Source organism: Bos javanicus, chromosome 24, assembly GCF_032452875.1.
Source record: "Bos javanicus breed banteng chromosome 24, ARS-OSU_banteng_1.0, whole genome shotgun sequence".
Lineage (NCBI taxonomy): Eukaryota > Metazoa > Chordata > Mammalia > Artiodactyla > Bovidae > Bos > Bos javanicus.
In genome coordinates this window covers 28,532,559-28,542,327 of record NC_083891.1, presented here as the reverse complement: position 1 = coordinate 28,542,327, position 9,769 = coordinate 28,532,559, and the positions used below count along the sequence as shown (strand labels likewise).

The following is a 9,769-nucleotide window of genomic DNA, read 5'->3' as shown; positions in this document are numbered from 1 at the left end:
TGTGGATAACAACAAACTGTGGAAAATTCTTAAAGAGATGGCTACTAGACCACCTGACCTGCCTCCTGAGAAACCTGTATGCAGGTCAAGAAGCAACAGTTAGAACTGGATATGGAACAACAGACTGGTTCCAAATTGCGAAAGGAATATGTCAAGGCTGCATATTGTCACCCTGCTTATTTAACTTATATGCAGAGTACATTATGTGAAATGCCGGGCTGGATGAAGCACAAACTGGAATCAAGATTGCTGGGAGGAATATCAATAACCTCAGATGCAGTTGACACCACCTTTATGGCAGAAAGTGAAGAAGAAATAAAGATCCCCTTGATGAACGTGAAAGAGGAGAGTGAAAAAATTGGCTTAAAACTCAACATTCAGAAAATTAAAATCATGGCATTTGGTCCAATCACTTCATGGCAAATAGATGGGAAACAATGTAAACAGTGAGACCTTATTTTTGGGGGCTCCAAAATCACTGCAGATGGTGACTGCAGCCATGAAATTAAAAGATGCTTGATCCTTGGAAGAAAAGCTGTGACCAACCTAAAGTGAAAGTAGCTCAGTTGTGTCCAACTCTTCACGATCCCATGGACTATATAGTCCATGGAGTTCTCTAGGCCAGAATACTGCAGTGGGTAGCTTTTCCCTTCTCCAGGGGATCTTCCCAACCCAGGGATCGAACTCAGGTCTCCCTCATTACAGGCAGATTCTTTACCAACTGAGCCACAAAGGAAGCCCTGACCCACCCAGACAGCATATTAAGAAGCAGACATTACTGTGCCAACAAAGGTCCGTCTAGTCAAAGCTATGTTTTTCCAGTAGCCGTGTATGGATGTGAGAGTTGGACTATAAAGAAAGCTGAGTGCCAAAGAATTGATGCTTTTAAACTGTGGTGTTGGACAAGATTCTTGAGAGTCCTTTTTTTCTGCAAGGAGATCCAACCAGTCTATCCTAAAGGAAATCAGTCTGAATATTCATTGGAAGAACTGATGCTGAAGCTTAAACTCCTATACTTTGGCCACCTGATGCAAAGAACTGACTCACTGGAAAAGACCTTGATGCTGGGAAAGACTGAAGGTGGGAGGAGAAGGGGACACCTGAGGACTAGATGGTTGGATGGCATCACTGACTCGATGGACATGAGTTTGTGCTAGCTCTGGGAGTTGGTGATGGACAGGGAAGCCTGGCATGCTGCAGTCCATGGGGTCACAAAGAGTCAGACAGGACTGAGCAACTGAACTGAACTGAGGTGAGAGACTTCCCTGGCAGTCCATGCATCATGCTAAAGTCACTTCAGTTGTGTCCGACTCTATGGGCTGTAGCCCGCCAGTCTGACTGTCCATGGGATTCTCCAGTCAAGAATACTGGAGTGTGTTGCCATTTCCTTCTCCAGGGAATCTTCCTGACACTGGGATCAAACCTGTGTCTCTCAAGTCTCCTGCATTGGTAGGCGAGTTCTTTACCACTAGTGCCATATCAGAAGGCCCCTAGTGGTCCAGTGGTTAGGATTCTGTGCTACCACTGCAGGGAGTATAGTTCTGACACCTGGTCAGGGAATAGAGATCCTACATGCTGCACACTGTGGCCAAAAAAACAAAAATGAACAAGCAAACAAAAAGAAACCCTAGATGCTAGGTGGACAATTAGGAGGACATGTGGGGTACCTATGGATTTCCCAGGTGGCACTAGTGGTAAAGAACCCACCTGCCAATGTAGGAGATGTAAGAGATGAGGGTTTGATCCCTGCGTCAGGAAGATCCCCTGGAGGAGGACATGGGAACCCACTCCAGTGTTCTTGCCTGGAGAATCCCATGGAAAGAGGAACCTGGCAGTTACAGTCCACAGGGTTGCAAAGAGTCGGACACAACTAAAGGGACTTGGCATGCCTGCATGCACGCATGTGGGGTACCTGGAATGGGCTCTCATACAGCATTCTAAGAGTACAAAGAGCTTATGATTTTTGACACAGGGATGCTGATGGCCTGAACATTAAACCATTGAGACCTCGAGACTGTTCATAAAGGTTTTCTGTGTCCAGGCTTAGCAGGGGAACAGAGGGCTTCTCTGTAAGCTCAGATGGTATCAACTGTGTCGTAAGTAGATTGGAAAGCAGGACATACCTGACTGTTTTGGTCTGTCTAAAACCCCTGGGACTCTTCTTGCATGATCTTAGAGAACTGGAGAAATGCCTTCTCCCATCAGTTCAGTTCAGTCGCTCACTTATGTCAGACTCTTTGCGACCCCATGGACCACAGCATGCCAGGCCTCCCTGTCCATCACCAACTCCTGGAGTCTACTCAAACTCATCTCCATTGAGTCAGTGATGCCATTCAACCATCTCATCCTCTGTCATCTCCTTTTCCTTCCACCCTCAATCTTTCCCAGCATCAGGGTCTTTTCAAATGAGCCAGATCTTTGCATCAGGTGGCCAAAGTATTAGAGTTTCAGCTTCAACATCGTCCTTCAAATCAACACTCAGGACTGATCTCGTTTAGGATGTACTGGTTGGATCTCCTTGCTGTTCAAGGGACTCTCAAGAGTCTTCTTCAACACCACAGTTCAAAAGCATCAATTCTTTGGTACTCAGCTTTCTTTATAGTTCAATTCTCACAACCATACATGACTACTGGAAAAATCATAGCCTTGACGAGATGGACCTTTGTTGACAAAGTAATGTCTCTGCTTTTTAATATGCTGTCTAGGTTGGTCATAACTTTCCTTCCAAGGAGTAAGCATCTTTTAATTTCATGGCTGCAGTCACCATCTGCGGTGATTTTGGAGCCTTCTCCCATAACGGACTATTGCTACTGCTGCTGCTAAGTCGCTTCAGTCATGTCCGACTCTATATGACCCCATAGATGGCAGCCCATCAGGCTCCCCCATCCCTGGGATTCTCCAGGCAAGAACACTGGAGTGGGTTGCCATTTCCTTCTCCATTAATAGGGCTAATTTTCAGACCACCAGATATGTATATGAAGACTCAGAGTTGGTTGATATGATTTTACAAACTAAAAAGATATATTCTTTTCCTTGTTTTGTTGATTTTGAATCTCAGTGTAAAGATCTTTGTCTCAATTCTGTGGAGAAAACTTCTTATGAAATGAAAACATAGAGGGAAATCCCTAGTTCTGCCATTCAGGAAAGCACTGTCTTCTGGGGACAAAATACAAATAGTTATGTATGTCATTGGGTTCATGAGGATGCTATTTTTAAATGGCATTTCAAAAATTATGTGTAGAGTACATGTGCTCAGTTGCTTCAGTCGTGTCCTACGCTTTGCAACCTGTAGACTGTAGCCCACCAGGCTCCTCTGTCCTTGGGATTCTCCATGAAAGAATACTGGAGTGTTTCCATGCCCTCCTCCAGGGGATCTTCCCAACCCATGGATCGAACCCACATCTCTTGCATTACAGGCAAATTCTTTACCGCTGAGCCACTGGGCAGGTAAACATTCATATTCCATAGTTGGGTGGGAAACATGGGCAAGTCAGTGAGAGCTCCCCAAGAAGAAGACGCCCTTAACTCTTCCTGAAGGTAGAGAGAAGGTCATGAGTATGTTCTTGAAGGAAGCTGCATTTAACCTTTTTCAAAGAAAGAAGCGTAAATGACTTAACTAGGAGAAGGAATTTGCATGTACAAATTCCATTGGGTTTGAATCAACAGAAACATTTTGGAAGCATCTAATTTGAATGAATAAAATCTCTGCAAATATGTATGAAAATGACATTTCCTCAGTGAGATGTTTATTATAGCTGTTTTGTTTTTCTTTTGTGAGGATTCTCTTATCCAGGCAACCAGCTGACCAGACAGTCATGAGCCGACTGGCTTGGATTATGTATGTTGCTTCTGATTAGGAAACTGTCCATAGTCTCTTGATCCCTTAGAAGTCTTGAACCTAAAATATTCTGTGTTTTCTTTTTTTTTAGCAAAGCACTGAAGATCTGAGCCAATCAAATCAAACCACTTCCAAGATATAATTTATTTACCTGTTAGAGCATAGTGAAGTAATTTTTTTGTAATCATTATTTATTGACTCATGGCTTTATCTCTCTTTATTGTTCTATCTGTTGGAAGAACTTATGAAAATATAAAGGAGCGAAGTAATGTAGAACCTGGAAATTAACTTTGAAGCTTCTGGGTTCTGTTATGGGACATTTCTCCTTTAATAATGTCTTTTGAGACTATGATGATGATTTTATTTCTTTAGTAGTATTTATTTTCTCACTTATTTGGATTTTGCATTGCTGAAAAACCAAAGGTTTAAGAAAAAAGTTTGATGGGTGAGCATTCAAAATTGCAGAAGTTAGTGAAGATGAAATGATCCAGTTAGAAGTAATCAGGAGAGGGATGTTGTCACAAACGAGTTGATGAGAAGGCAAAGGTGCAGTATTTGATGAGGTCTTTTGGCTGTCTCATTTGCTCTCAGATGATCAGGTATTTGAAAACTTTGTATTTGAATGTTAGTTAGAAGAACATGGGATGAAGATACGAGTGTGGCATACACCTGTGATATCTGAGAAGACTATCAGCAGGTCCAGACAGAGCCAGGAAATGCTTTAGAAAAATGCTAAGAAAAATATAAAATGTACATTTAAGGTCTGTTTGGAACAAGAAGAAAATTCAACTTACATTTTTGTCTTCTCAATCACAAAGACCTCTGAGTACATAAAAGCTGCCTCTTTCATCAGGGCAGATCCTACACTGAACGTCTTGCCTAAAACACAGCCTGTGTTCTCTCTGATTCCTTTTTGTTCTCCTCTTATTGGTATTAAGTTAAATTAATGAAAATGTACCTCCAAGATGGGACTTCCCAGGTGGTGCAGTGGTAAAGTTTCCATCTGCCAGCGCAGGAGGCCGCAAGAGAGGTGGGTTCGATCCCTGGCTGGGAAGATCCCCTGGAGTAGGAAATGACAACCCACTGCAGTATTCTTGCCTGGCAGATTTCCATAGACAGAGGAGCCTGATGGGCGACAGTCCATGGGGTTGCAAAGAGTTGGACATAACTGAGTGACTGAGCACAGGTACGTAGGTCCAAGACAGACTGAATTCAGGGCAATGAGAAATTTCAAGTTTGAGACTTCTTTGCAATTGGCATACTAGGGCTGATACACAGAAGTAACCATGGTGGGGCATGGGGAGCAGTGTGGGCCACAGGTGTGAGGAGGAACTGCAAGATGAGGAGGGTCACGTCCCCAGGCATCCTTGGCCAAGGGTTTCTCCAGGGAGGACGGAGTGTTCACACAATCATTTATGTAAAGTGAAGGGTCTTTCTGGTTGTTTGTTTGTTTTATCACTTTTCCATGCAGTTTATTTCTATGAATAGTAGACTTGTCCATTTCAAAGTTAAGTCAATAGAGGGAGTTCCCCAGTGAACCAGTGGTTAGGACTCTGTGCTTCCAGTATAGGGAGCATGGGTTCAGTCCCCATTTGGGGAACTAAGATTTCACATGCTCTGTGGCATGGCCAAAACAATATATTAAAGAAAATAAATAAAAGTTAATAGAAATGGTGTTTCCCTCAAGGTAGTCTATGGTATTTCTCTTAGTGATTCAGACAGTAAAAAATCTGCCTGCAATGTGGGAGACCTGGGTTTGATCCCTGGGTCAGGAAGATCCCCTAGAAAAGGGAATGGCTACTCATTACAGTATTCTTGCCTGGAGAACTCCATGGACAGAGGTGCCTGGCAGGCTTCAGTCCATGGGGGTCACAAGAGTTGGACACAACTGAGCGATTAATGCTTATTTACTTAGAGTGCTCTATGGTAACATAAATTTGGGGAATCTTGGATTATATGGAGTTATATAAATGTGTGCATGAGAGTGCAGATCTTAGGGATTTCAATATCTGTCAAGCTGATAGTGGAGCACTGGATGTACTAAGACCATGAAACATCTGCATCTTGGTGGAAAGTGCAGTTAAGCTCCTGGGGGTGACAGAGGCTCATGGCACCCTGTTCATTGAAGTCAGCTGCATCTTCTGAGTTAAGGAGAAGGAGGTCCAGATATTTAGAATCTAATACACTAGTGGGTACCATTTTCCTGAAAGCAAGATATACATCATCCTACCTTTTAAGATCACATGAGCTAGACTCTAGTGTTTTATTTCAGGCTGTTTTGTTTGCTAGTAACATTCAACCAGTGGGGCCGGGGGTAAGAACATAAGAGCATTTTCCAAATGTGTTTTTCATGAAAACTCTGCAAAGTATTTCCTGTGACTAGAATTCTATGAAATTCACTTTGGAAAATATAGGTAAAGGTACATTTAAATTAAAATTCCTCATAAATTGTTCGCATCATAATGTAGTACATGTAATAGCGGAAAATTTGAAGTATACAAAATATCATTTTTATTTAATTTTTTTAACAAATGACATATATTTTATAGAAAAAGAAAATGTAAAATGTTATTTCTTAGAACTATTGACTGTGAAATAACTTGGCTTCACTTTTGACCAGAAGTAGGAGACAATTGCTTATTGAATTAAGACAAGTGAAGAAAATATGATTCCTTTTATTATATAGAAAGATGTAAATGGCACAAAGAAATGAGTTTTCTTATTTGATTTGGATATCACATTTTATTTTTACTAAGTCATTTCAGTGGCTTGTGTCTGTTACAGCTGAAGTGCCACAGTGCCTTTCTGATCTGGAGAATTCTGAGAAAAATAGTCTATAACACTCTTCCCACTGTGATATTTTTTGAAAATAGTGAGACAGTCTCAGGGAGACAAACATACACAATATGCAAACAGACAACTATACATATACAAGCCTACACTTAATTTGAAACAGACGTATTTTAAAATTTGCTACATAAATTATGTATTATACAGAAAGAGGACATTAAGTTTCATTTAACCCCTCCCCTCTTTTTTTTTTTTTTTTAAATGTATAAAATCCCAAAGAGCTCTCTCTCAGGCAACATCGTGCATTATAGAAAGGATTTGAACGGGGCTGATTCCACTGATTTCTTGGTCTGTTTCAACTTGTGGAATGACTAGTCTCCATATATGCCCTCCTCGCAGAATGAAGCCTGAAATAGGCATTTATTTGTATCTGGATATGCAATCCTTAAGATAGACTCAGTCTAATTTGAAATATGGTTAAGACACTTACAATTTCCTGTGGTATTACCAACAATGGAATAGTAAATTACTTCACGTGTTATAGTTTGATGTGATTTCATCCTTTTCCCTCTGTTATTGGTGGTTCTCTTTTGAGATCTTAAACAAACCTTTCTCTTTACCTTTTAGAAAATCCTTTCTTATTTGTTGAGCATTGATCACTGATCCTGGCTCTCATGGAAAAAACGTCAACATTGCTCTGGCGTGTGAAGTGTTTTCTGGAAGCATCTTTGATAATGTCAGAAATGAGGTCATACTGTTCTGGGAAGACAGTGTTTTTCGTAAACTTTTGTTTCTTCTTCCATAAGGCACTGATAATGGCAGAAAACAAGTCTTTGTCAAACTGAAAATTTGACAAACTTTGACAAACTTTGTAAATTTGACAAACTTTGTAAATTTGACAAACTTTGTAAAACTGAAAATTTTTTGATAGTTGAATATATTTTTAAAAAGCAGGAATTTTGACATTGTCTCATTAAGATACTTTCAGCGTTGTTTTACATCATTCGCTAAAGTAATTGGTGATGCCCTTTCAGAAAGAGAAACAAAGTAGGCACTGTTTAACATGACTCATCACTTTGCAGAGAAAGAGAAATGTATAGTTGTCTTTTTTTTTTTTGAGTGTCTCATATTATAATTTATACATACAAATCCCACAGGCATATGTCACCAACAGATGGCATTTATTAAAAATCCACATGCGTTCTTGGATAGTTTGTGTCATTCTGCTTGAAGGCAAAGGAATGACTTAGCCGACCTTTCAAGGACATTCTTCTTAAATATTCAAGAATATGGTCTGGAACTGTCCCACTGCTTGAAATGGGTTTACTTTAAATGTATGTCCAGGTTGAATATGTTTGCTGCAAGGGACACACATCCAACTTGAATCAGAGTAATAGAAAAAGTACAATGTATGACCCACTTAGAAAAGAGTTCCATGTTGGTGTTAGAGACAAATAAATCCAGAGAGGGAAATGTGTAAAGTCTACTTTTCCTCTTTCTTCTCTGCTCCTCTCTCTGGGGCGTCCATTCTCTCCTCAGCAGACAGACTTAGCAGGGGACGTGGCTCCAGTAACTGATGTCTCAGTCACCAAAGAGAAAAGATGATGAACATGAATTTGAGCAAACTCTGGGAGATAGTGGAGGAAAGAGGAGCCTGGCGTGCTACAATCCATGGGGTCACAGAGAGTCAGTTACAATTTAGCAGCTGAACAACAATAAAGTCTGGACTGATATACTGGAAAGTGAAAGTTAAAGTTGCTCAATCATGTCCGACTCTGCACCCCATGGCCTGTACAGTCCATGGAATTCTCCAGGCCAGAATACTGGAGTGGGTAACCTTTCCCTTCTCTAGGGGATCTTCCCAACCCAGGGATAAAACCCAGGTCTCCAGCACTGCAGGCGGATTCTTTACAAGCTGAGCCACCAGGGAAGCCCAAGAATACTGGAGTGGGTAGCCTATCCCTTCTTTAGCGGATCTTCCCAACTAAAGAATCAAACTGGGGTCTCCTATATTGCAGGTGGATTCTTTACCAACTGAGCTATCAGGGAAGCCCTTAAAAAAAAAAATAAAAAGAACTTGAATGCAGTCCCCCACTACCAGAAGTTATGCCATCAAGTTTCCCACATTTGCGGAAATCCCAGAGGTCAACACACCTGCAGTGCAATGACTAAGCCTCTCCCTGGGAGAACCACCTTCTTGATCATCGTACCTCCCCTGCCAGGTAAGTATATACTGGAAAACATGATAATTCAAGCTTTTTTTGAACCATCTGTGCTTATAGTAGTGGTTCATGCCTCCTATTTCTACTTGATTGAAGATGATGAAAAGCCTCTGCTTCACAAAATGGGACAGATTCCCACCCCGACCTTTAGAATATAACCCTTCCTCTCTCCTTTAGGTCACTAGAGTGAAGTCATAGAATGAACTGGCTAGAGAGAAGTGGTGCTGAGCCTGAAAAGGGAGGAAATAAACAGCTGAAAGTCCTAGCCAAAACCCCCGGGCAGGGATCTGATGGTATCTCTCAGACTGGATTATGAGAGTACTGAAACAAGAGAACCATTACTGAAGGCCAGATAAAGAAGAGTTTGTTGATACAAAGCATTCTCCCATACTAGAAGATTTAATTACCTGCAAAGGCCGTGGAACTGACATGACGCTGCTCTAACTCTTGAAATTTTGAAGAGAGCATTGGCCCTTTCTAAATGCAATAAAAATGCCAGAACTGCTGCCAAAAATGGTAGAAGAAGGCTCAAAAAACTCACATAAGTGAGGCCGGGAATCTCTCCAGATGGTCATGTTCAAAGGCAGAGGACACTGTCTGCCAGAATCACTGGAATGCATTAGTCCAAGGGCCACCTGCATCATCAAGAAGGGGCAGCTGTCATCTATAAGCCAGGACTGAGAGGAGGGGACAGTCTTACAGAACTGGGCTCGCCGACAGCAAAGGAAGTCATCAGATCCCAAAATAACAGAGGCCCAGTGACAGCGTGTAACTATCAGAGGCAAGGTTTCACTGGTAATAGATTTGGAGATGGAAAATTTAGTTTAGAACGTTTATTTCTTTGCTAATTGTCTATTCGTTAGTGTATTATAAGATACTTTTACTGTTCTTTAGTCACTAAGTCATGCCCAACTCTCTT

At 41.3% G+C, this 9,769-nt stretch overlaps 1 non-coding gene across 1 annotated transcript; it reads right to left on the bottom strand.

Annotated features, from left to right (window-relative positions):
- Positions 1-8,694: 8,694 nt before the first annotated feature.
- LOC133237879 (U1 spliceosomal RNA) lies at positions 8,695-8,858 on the bottom strand. The gene has a single exon (XR_009733392.1). It is a non-coding gene; the product is annotated as a U1 spliceosomal RNA (small nuclear RNA).
- Positions 8,859-9,769: the final 911 nt, after the last annotated feature.